Source organism: Pelecanus crispus, unplaced genomic scaffold (genome assembly GCF_030463565.1).
Source record: "Pelecanus crispus isolate bPelCri1 unplaced genomic scaffold, bPelCri1.pri SCAFFOLD_220, whole genome shotgun sequence".
In the NCBI taxonomy this organism is placed as follows: domain Eukaryota; kingdom Metazoa; phylum Chordata; class Aves; order Pelecaniformes; family Pelecanidae; genus Pelecanus; species Pelecanus crispus.
Genome location: NW_027461305.1, coordinates 20,001 through 30,000, shown reverse-complemented (window position 1 = coordinate 30,000; position 10,000 = coordinate 20,001).

Sequence of the window (10,000 nt, the reverse complement as noted above, 5' to 3'; positions counted from 1 at the left end):
GCCACGCGGCCGTCGCGCAAAAGCTGTTTCGGTAGAGAAGCCCAAGGAACGCTCACCCCCTCGGAGCGGGGGTAGGACGGCACGGCATCGCCGGCACCGCCACGGCCCCCCTAACGCCGGGGGAAAGAAGGAAGGTAGGTGGCACACACCTCGCATGCGACGGGAAGCGAATTGGAAAGGTAGACCTGCCCGTGCCTGAACACCGGACCCCGCCGTGGCTCCCTATGACGGGGAGCACGGAAGAGCCGGCCCGCCGGGGGCCCTTTCCGACGCGACCCGAAAGGCCTCATCGATCGGTAAAGGAAAGAGACGAGAGAGAAAGGAAGCGGAGGCCCCCCACGGCCCCGCGGGTCCTGGGACAGCGTGCGATTGAGAGGGCAACGTCTCGCGGAGAGGTGCAACGCCGGCCTGAACACCGGCGCAGCCGGCCCGCCGTGAAGCCTCCCCGACGCACCCCACCATGCATCATCGATCAGCAGAAAGGAAGCAGAGGCCCCGCGGCCACAGTCCTGGGACAGCTTTTACCCATGGCACGTTTCCCCACCGAGGCCGCCCTCGGAGACAACCGGGAAAGAAGAAGCACGGGCGGGCCAGACACCACGAGCCGCCCCGCGTCTGGCTCGCGCCGGCCGGGGGAGGAGGACGAGGCGCCGCCGCCTCGCCCACGCCATCATCGGGCTCCTCAGCGGGCCGAGGAAGCGGAAAACCGCGGCAAGCACGGAAAACCCCACCGCGGACTTCCAGCGTTCGAGTGCCTCTGCCCCGCGGCAGCCGGCTTGTGTGTCGCGCGCCAGGCGGCAACGGACGCAGGAGCCTTGCCGGCGGCTCCAGCTCTGCGCGACTCCCCACCGCTCGGAAAACCTGGGCCATCTTCTCGGGCAAACGCCGGGACACGGCTGAGCCGAGTAGGCAGAAAGTGGCCGGAACCGCCGAGGGAACCGCCACCGCGGCCGCCGAGTGCCCCACTTCGCCGGCCGAGCCTCGGGGCTCGCAACCGCTCGTTAGCTCTAGTACATGTGGCATGTCACCCTTTGCTCCCATAGTACGGACCGGAAGGTCCCTGCGCCCGGCAAGCTCCAAGAGCCGCGCCTCCGCCCACCGGGAAGGGGCGCCAACCGTCGCCGACCTTTACGATGAGGTAACTGGAGGCAGCGCAAAACAGCGACCCCTTCGGCAGCTCCGAGCCCGCGGCTGGGACAACAGGTCTACCTCCCCGATTCGGAAATGAGACTGAGTCCCGCCGGAGCCGGGTAGACCTGGCAGCCGCCCCGGGGACCGGAGCCGGGTACACCTGGCAGCCGCTCCCGGGACCGGAGCCGGGTAGACCTGGCAGCCGGCTCGGGGACCGGAGCCGGGTAGACCTGGCAGCCGCTCCGGGGACCGGAGCCGGGTAGACCTGGCAGCCGCTCCCGGGACCGGAGCCGGGTAGACCTGGCAGCCGCTCCCGGGACCGGAGCCGGGTAGACCTGGCAGCCGCTCTCGGGACCGGAGCCGGGTAGACCTGGCAGCCGGCTCGGGGACCGGAGCCGGGTAGACCTGGCAGCCGGCTCGGGGACCGGAGCCGGGTAGACCTGGCAGCCGGCTCGGGGACCGGAGCCGGGTAGACCTGGCAGCCGCTCCCGGGACCGGAGCCGGGTAGACCTGGCAGCCGCTCCCGGGACCGGAGCCGGGTAGACCTGGCAGCCGGCTCGGGGACCGGAGCCGGGTAGACCTGGCAGCCGCTCCGGGGACCGGAGCCGGGTAGACCTGGCAGCCGCTCCCGGGACCGGAGCCGGGTAGACCTGGCAGCCGCTCCCGGGACCGGAGCCGGGTAGACCTGGCAGCCGCTCCGGGGACCGGAGCCGGGTAGACCTGGCAGCCGGCTCGGGGACCGGAGCCGGGTAGACCTGGCAGCCGCTCCGGGGACCGGAGCCGGGTAGACCTGGCAGCCGCTCCCGGGACCGGAGCCGGGTAGACCTGGCAGCCGGCTCGGGGACCGGAGCCGGGTAGACCTGGCAGCCGCTCACGGGACCGGAGCCGGGTAGACCTGGCAGCCGGCTCGGGGACCGGAGCCGGGTAGACCTGGCAGCCGGCTCGGGGACCGGAGCCGGGTAGACCTGGCAGCCGCTCCGGGGACCGGAGCCGGGTAGACCTGGCAGCCGCTCCCGGGACCGGAGCCGGGTAGACCTGGCAGCCGCTCCCGGGACCGGAGCCGGGTAGACCTGGCAGCCGCTCCGGGGACCGGAGCCGGGTAGACCTGGCAGCCGCTCTCGGGACCGGAGCCGGGTAGACCTGGCAGCCGGCTCGGGGACCGGAGCCGGGTAGACCTGGCAGCCGGCTCGGGGACCGGAGCCGGGTAGACCTGGCAGCCGCTCCCGGGACCGGAGCCGGGTAGACCTGGCAGCCGCTCCGGGGACCGGAGCCGGGTAGACCTGGCAGCCGCTCCGGGGACCGGAGCCGGGTAGACCTGGCAGCCGCTCCGGGGACCGGAGCCGGGTAGACCTGGCAGCCGCTCCCGGGACCGGAGCCGGGTAGACCTGGCAGCCGCTCCCGGGACCGGAGCCGGGTAGACCTGGCAGCCGCTCCCGGGACCGGAGCCGGGTAGACCTGGCAGCCGGCTCGGGGACCGGAGCCGGGTAGACCTGGCAGCCGCTCCCGGGACCGGAGCCGGGTAGACCTGGCAGCCGGCTCGGGGACCGGAGCCGGGTAGACCTGGCAGCCGCTCCGGGGACCGGAGCCGGGTAGACCTGGCAGCCGCTCCGGGGACCGGAGCCGGGTAGACCTGGCAGCCGCTCCCGGGACCGGAGCCGGGTAGACCTGGCAGCCGCTCCGGGGACCGGAGCCGGGTAGACCTGGCAGCCGCTCTCGGGACCGGAGCCGGGTAGACCTGGCAGCCGGCTCGGGGACCGGAGCCGGGTAGACCTGGCAGCCGGCTCGGGGACCGGAGCCGGGTAGACCTGGCAGCCGGCTCGGGGACCGGAGCCGGGTAGACCTGGCAGCCGGCTCGGGGACCGGAGCCGGGTAGACCTGGCAGCCGCTCCGGGGACCGGAGCCGGGTAGACCTGGCAGCCGCTCCGGGGACCGGAGCCGGGTAGACCTGGCAGCCGGCTCGGGGACCGGAGCCGGGTAGACCTGGCAGCCGCTCCGGGGACCGGAGCCGGGTAGACCTGGCAGCCGCTCCCGGGACCGGAGCCGGGTAGACCTGGCAGCCGCTCCCGGGACCGGAGCCGGGTAGACCTGGCAGCCGCTCCGGGGACCGGAGCCGGGTAGACCTGGCAGCCGCTCCGGGGACCGGAGCCGGGTAGACCTGGCAGCCGGCTCGGGGACCGGAGCCGGGTAGACCTGGCAGCCGCTCCGGGGACCGGAGCCGGGTAGACCTGGCAGCCGCTCCCGGGACCGGAGCCGGGTAGACCTGGCAGCCGGCTCGGGGACCGGAGCCGGGTAGACCTGGCAGCCGGCTCGGGGACCGGAGCCGGGTAGACCTGGCAGCCGCTCCCGGGACCGGAGCCGGGTAGACCTGGCAGCCGCTCCGGGGACCGGAGCCGGGTAGACCTGGCAGCCGCTCCGGGGACCGGAGCCGGGTAGACCTGGCAGCCGGCTCGGGGACCGGAGCCGGGTCGACCTGGCAGCCGCTCCGGGGACCGGAGCCGGGTAGACCTGGCAGCCGCTCCCGGGACCGGAGCCGGGTAGACCTGGCAGCCGCTCCGGGGACCGGAGTCGGGTAGACCTGGCAGCCGCTCCGGGGACCGGAGCCGTGTACACCTGGCAGCCGCTCCCGGGACCGGAGCCGGGTAGACCTGGCAGCCGGCTCGGGGACCGGAGCCGGGTAGACCTGGCAGCCGCTCCCGGGACCGGAGCCGGGTAGACCTGGCAGCCGCTCCGGGGACCGGAGCCGGGTAGACCTGGCAGCCGCTCCGGGGACCGGAGCCGGGTAGACCTGCCGGCCGCTCCCGGGACCGGAGCCGGGTAGACCTGGCGGCCGCTCCCGGGACCGGAGCCGGGTAGACCTGGCAGCCGCTCCGGGGACCGGAGCCGGGTAGACCTGGCGGCCGCTCCCGCGACCGGAGCCGGGTAGACCTGGCAGCCGCTCCCGGGACCGGAGCCGGGTAGACCTGGCAGCCGGCTCGGGGACCGGAGCCGGGTAGACCTGGCAGCCGCTCCGGGGACCGGAGCCGGGTAGACCTGGCAGCCGGCTCGCGGACCGGAGCCGGGTAGACCTGGCAGCCGCTCCGGGGACCGGAGCCGGGTAGACCTGGCAGCCGCTCCGGGGACCGGAGCCGGGTAGACCTGGCAGCCGCTCCGGGGACCGGAGCCGGGTAGACCTGGCGGCCGCTCCGGGGACCGGAGCCGGGTAGACCTGGCGGCCGCTCCCGGGACCGGAGCCGGGTAGACCTGGCGGCCGCTCCGGGGACCGGAGCCGGGTCGACCTGGCGGCCGCTCCCGGGACCGGAGCCGGGTAGACCTGGCGGCCGCTCCGGGGACCGGAGCCGGGTAGACCTGGCGGCCGCTCCGGGGACCGGAGCCGGGTCGACCTGGCGGCCGCTCCGGGGACCGGAGCCGGGTAGACCTGGCGGCCGCTCCCGGGACCGGAGCCGGGTAGACCTGGCAGCCGGCTCGGGGACCGGAGCCGGGTAGACCTGGCAGCCGCTCCGGGGACCGGAGCCGGGTAGACCTGGCAGCCGCTCCCGGGACCGGAGCCGGGTAGACCTGGCAGCCGGCTCGGGGACCGGAGCCGGGTAGACCTGGCAGCCGCTCCCGGGACCGGAGCCGGGTAGACCTGGCAGCCGCTCCGGGGACCGGAGCCGGGTAGACCTGGCAGCCGCTCCCGGGACCGGAGCCGGGTAGACCTGGCAGCCGCTCCCGGGACCGGAGCCGGGTAGACCTGGCAGCCGCTCCGGGGACCGGAGCCGGGCTGACCTGGCAGCCGGCTCGGGGACCGGAGCCGGGTAGACCTGGCAGCCGCTCCCGGGACCGGAGCCGGGTAGACCTGGCAGCCGGCTCGGGGACCGGAGCCGGGTAGACCTGGCAGCCGCTCCCGCGACCGGAGCCGGGTAGACCTGGCAGCCGCTCCGGGGACCGGAGCCGGGTAGACCCGGCAGCCGCTCCCCGCTCCAGGAGCCAGCTGGACCGGGCAGTCGCTCCTTGCTCCAGGAGCCGGCTGGACGGGGAGGCCCGGTTGGTCCCAGCCGGGGTGGGGGGGTGTTGGGGCTGTGTTTTTTTCTTCCCCCCCCCCCCCCCTTTGGTATGGAAACTCGGAAGCAAGTTTGAATGAACTGTTTTCGCAGCAGAATGCCTTTTTTTTGCTTTTGGTAGAAAAAATAAATAGTAACAGACTCTTTTTGTTGTTGTTTTTTTTTTTCTTTGTCTTTTGTTTTGCTTTTCTTGTTAAAAAGCCGTCGCTTGCCACCCTCAATCAGGCACGCTTGCGCCCCCCCCCCCCCCCCCCTCCCGCGGCCCCCCCCCCCCCCCCAGCACCCCCGCCTCCGTGGCGTCCGCCAAGGAGACTTCAGAACCGGGCACCCCTAGCCGGGTCCAGGTCCCGGCGGTTGCCGGGCACTCGCCGGCTTTTGTTTGTTCGTTTTGCGTTGTAGGCTGGTTTTCTGGTTGGGGGGGGGGGGGGGGGGGGGGGGGGGTGGCGGCGGCGGCTGCGGGGGCGGCGGTGGTGGTTCGTGTTTTTTTTTGTCTTGCCATCGCTATATTTCGTTTTGACTTTTTTATTTTTCCTATGAAACACAGCACGTTAAAATATGTGCCTGCCGTCCTACAGACAGCACCCCCCCCGCCCCGCCCCGACGCGCGCGCTCCCCCTCCCTCCGTGCGCTGCCGTTCCGGGGCGGGTGGGTGCTGCCCCGCTGAGCGCAGACTGTCTGGCGCCCCGGGGGGTTGTTTTTGATCAGCCGCGCGCCCTGCGCAGGCGCGCCGGCCCCCGTTACCTGGCAACCGGCCTCCCCCGCCCGCGCGTAAAGGGCGGTGGTTCCCGCCGGAGCAACGGTCCCGCGCTCAGTGGCGGCGGCGGCAGGGGAAGGGGAAGGGGTGGGGTGGGGTGGGGTGGGGTGCGGGCGCAAGGGCAGGCGAGAGCGGTCGGCGAGCAGGCGGGGAGCCTGGCGCGGGGGGGGGCGCCGCCTCTTATCGGAGAAGGTTTCTGTTCGGGTCGGTTGGGGATTTTTTCCCCCCTTCCTTTCTTCCCCCGCCCCCGCGCCTTCGTTTCACTTTCCACCCGCGGCGGGGGCGGGCAGGCGTGCAGCAGGGCGAGCGAGCAGAAAGGCAGGCAGGAGCCGGGGCACGGGCAGGGCAGGGTAGGGACTCGGCAGCCGCGGTGAGAGACCGGCACGCCGCCGGGATTCCCCTCTGCCGCCCGGCACGGAGCCGGCAGGGACGCCGCCGGGTCCTAGAGTCTCCCGCCTGCCTTTCCCGGCGCGGCAAACCTGCCGGCGGCTAGGCGGCGGGGGGGGGGGGGGTGTGGGGGGGGGGGGTGGGGGGGTGGTGGTGGTGGTGGTGTGTCGGCGGGCTAGGGCGGGGGGGCTGTCTGCGCGCACATATGGCGACAGGCGAGGCGGGCGGGCGGGCGGGGTTGGGGGGGGGGGGGGGGGGGCGGCGGGGGGCAGCGCGCAAGCACCAAGCAGCAGCAGCAAGCAGCAGCAAGCAGCAGCCAGCAGCACGGGCAGGGCAGGGTAGGGACTCGGCAGCCGTGGTGAGAGACCGGCACGCCGCCGGGATTCCCCTCTGCCGCCCGGCACGGAGCCGGCAGGGCCGCCGCCGCGTCTTAGAGTCTCCCGCCTGCCTTTCCCGGCGCGGCAAACCTGCCGGCGGCTCGGCGGCGGCGGCGGCGGGGCGGGTTGGCGGGCTGGGGCGGGGGGCTGTCTGTGCGCACGTGTGGCGGCAGGCGAGGCGGGCGGGCGTGGTGGGGGGGTGGGGGGGGCGGCGGGGGGAGCGCGCAAGCACCAAGCGGCAGCAGCAAGCAGCAGCAGCAGCAAGCAGCACGGGCAGGGCAGGGTAGGGACTCGGCAGCACGCCGCCGGGATTCCCCTCTGCCGCCCGGCACGGAGCCGGCAGGGACGCCGCCGGGTCCTAGAGTCTCCCGCCTGCCTTTCCAGGCGCGGCAAACCTGCCGGCGGCTAGGCGGCGGGGGCAGGGGGGCGGGGGGGGGGGGGTCGGTGTGTCGGCGGGCTGGGGCGGGGGGCTGTCTTTGCGCACGTGTGGCGGCAGGCGAGGCGGGCGGGGGGGGGGGGGGGCGGCGGCGGGAAAGTGCGGGTTCTGCGTGTGTGCGTGTGCACACGCGTGTGGCAGCGGGCGGGGCGGGGCTGCACGAGTCGTGGCGGCGGGGGGGGGGGGCGGGCTCCGTGTGTGTGCGCGGCGGGGGAGCGCGGGGTGTGCGTGCGCGGCGGCGGGCGGGGTGGGCGTGGCTGCCCGCGTGTCTGGGCGCGTGCACGTGTGGCGGCGGGCGAGGGGTTCGGGCCGGGGGGCTGTCGGGGGGGTGGGTGGGGTGTGGGGGTGTGGGGATGGTGGTGTGTGCATGCGGCGGCGGGCGGGGAGGGACGGGGCGTTCGGGCCGGGGTCCCGTTTCGGGTTGCGTGCGCGCGCGCACGCGGGAAGAAACGAAAAGGGTTTGTAACGCTGTCCCTAACGCCGCCCTCTCTGTTACAGGCCGGGCCCTGTCAACGTCTGGCCTGCGCCCATGCCGGTCGCACCCGTCCCTGGGAAAGCAGCAGCAGCAAGCAGCAGCAGCAAGCAGCAGCAGCAGCAGCCGCGTGCCTCGGCCTGCGCAGAGAGCCAGGTCCCCAGGGTTGGCTCCGGCGGCCGGGCGGCAGGGCCCCGGCCCAGGGTGGCGGGGAGGCAGGCCGCACTCGTAACAAGGGGCCGTCGGCAGTCGCGTCGCCAGCGGGATGCGTTTGAGCGGTGAGTGCTGCCGAGAGGACGACGGGCCCGGCGGCCTCGGGGGAACGAAGGCCCGGCGGCCTCGGGGGAACGAACCGCGCAGGTGGGTGCGGTCCTTTGCGGCCCGGGCCTCGGGCCGGACGGCCACGGGAGCTCCTCGTCTCTGAGGAGGCTCGGGCGAAGTTGGCTTGCGGCCGCAGGGCCCGTTAGGTCAGGCAGCCGACAGCCTGCGAGATTTTGGAGGCCGGGCCGCGTCCTTTGAGAGGCCCTCTCGGGGCGTAAGCCCCTCCCGGGTAACGTGGCCGGGGGGGGGAGCGCGCAAAAAAGTAAGCGTCCAGCGCGAACGAGTGGAGTGATGGCCCGGGCTTTTCTCCGCTCCGGCCAGGCCTCCGGGGAGAAGGCGCGGAAGGCGGAAGGGGCTTTCGGCCCCCGGCGGAAAGCGGCTCGGCCCGACGCCCCGGGAGGCCGGGCCCCCGCAGGGACGGCGGCCCGGCGACCGCCCGACGCGGCCTGCGCCGGGAGGCACCCGATCAGGTACCGGGTTCACGGCCCAGGCCGACGGGCGGGCCGGCAGGTAGGCGCGCGCGCGCGGCGCGGGGCACGAAAGAAGGGTGCGGGGCGAAACCAGTGACGGCCCCTGCTTTTCTCCGCTCCGGCCAGGCCTCCGGGAGAAGGCGCGGAAGGCGGAAGGGGCTTTCGGCCCCCGGCGGAAAGCGGCTCGGCCCGACGCCCCGGGAGGCCGGGCCCCCGCAGGGACGGCGGCCCGGCGACCCGCCCGACGCGGCCTGCGCCGGGAGGCACCCGATCAGGTACCGGGTTCACGGCCCAGGCCGACGGCGGGCCGGCAGGTAGGCCGCGCGCGCGCGCGGGCACGAAAGAAGGGTGCGGGGCGAACCAGTGACGGCCCCTGCTTTTCTCCGCTCCGGCCAGGCCTCCGGGAGAAGGCGCGGAAGGCGGAAGGGGCTTTCGGCCCCCGGCGGAAAGCGGCTCGGCCCGACGCCCCGGGAGGCCGGGCCCCCGCAGGGACGGCGGCCCGGCGACCGCCCGACGCGGCCTGCGCCGGGAGGCACCCGATCAGGTACCGGGTTCACGGCCCAGGCCGACGGCGGGCCGGCAGGTAGGCCGCGGCGCGCGCGCGGGCACGAAAGAAGGGTGCGGGGCGAACCAGTGACGGCCCCTGCTTTTCTCCGCTCCGGCCAGGCCTCCGGGAGAAGGCGCGGAAGGCGGAAGGGGCTTTCGGCCCCCGGCGGAAAGCGGCTCGGCCCGACGCCCCGGGAGGCCGGGCCCCCGCAGGGACGGCGGCCCGGCGACCGCCCGACGCGGCCTGCGCCGGGAGGCACCCGATCAGGTACCGGGTTCACGGCCCAGGCCGACGGCGGGCCGGCAGGTAGGCCGCGCGCGGGCACGAAAGAAGGGTGCGGGGCGAACCAGTGACGGCCCCTGCTTTTCTCCGCTCCGGCCAGGCCTCCGGGAGAAGGCGCGGAAGGCGGAAGGGGCTTTCGGCCCCCGGCGGAAAGCGGCTCGGCCCGACGCCCCGGGAGGCCGGGCCCCCGCAGGGACGGCGGCCCGGCGACCGCCCGACGCGGCCTGCGCCGGGAGGCACCCGATCAGGTACCGGGTTCACGGCCCAGGCCGACGGCGGGCCGGCAGGTAGGCCGCGCGCGCGCGCGGGCACGAAAGAAGGGTGCGGGGCGAACCAGTGACGGCCCCTGCTTTTCTCCGCTCCGGCCAGGCCTCCGGGAGAAGGCGCGGAAGGCGGAAGGGGCTTTCGGCCCCCGGCGGAAAGCGGCTCGGCCCGACGCCCCGGGAGGCCGGGCCCCCGCAGGGACGGCGGCCCGGCGACTGCCCGACGCGGCCTTCCGCCGGGAGGCACCCGATCAGGTACCGGGTTCACGGCCCAGGCCGACGGCGGGCCGGCAGGTAGGCCGCGCTCCTAACAGGGGGCCGTCGGCGGTCGCGTGCGTCGCCAAGCGGGATGCGTTCGAGCGGTGAGTACTGCCGCGAAGACGGGCCCGGCGGCCTCGGGGGGGGGGACGAACCGCGCAGGCGGGTGCGGTCCTTCGCGGCCCGGGCCTCGGGCCGGTCGGCCACGGGAGCTCCTCGTCTCTGAGGAGGCTCGGGCGAAGTCGGCCTGCGGCCGGCAGGG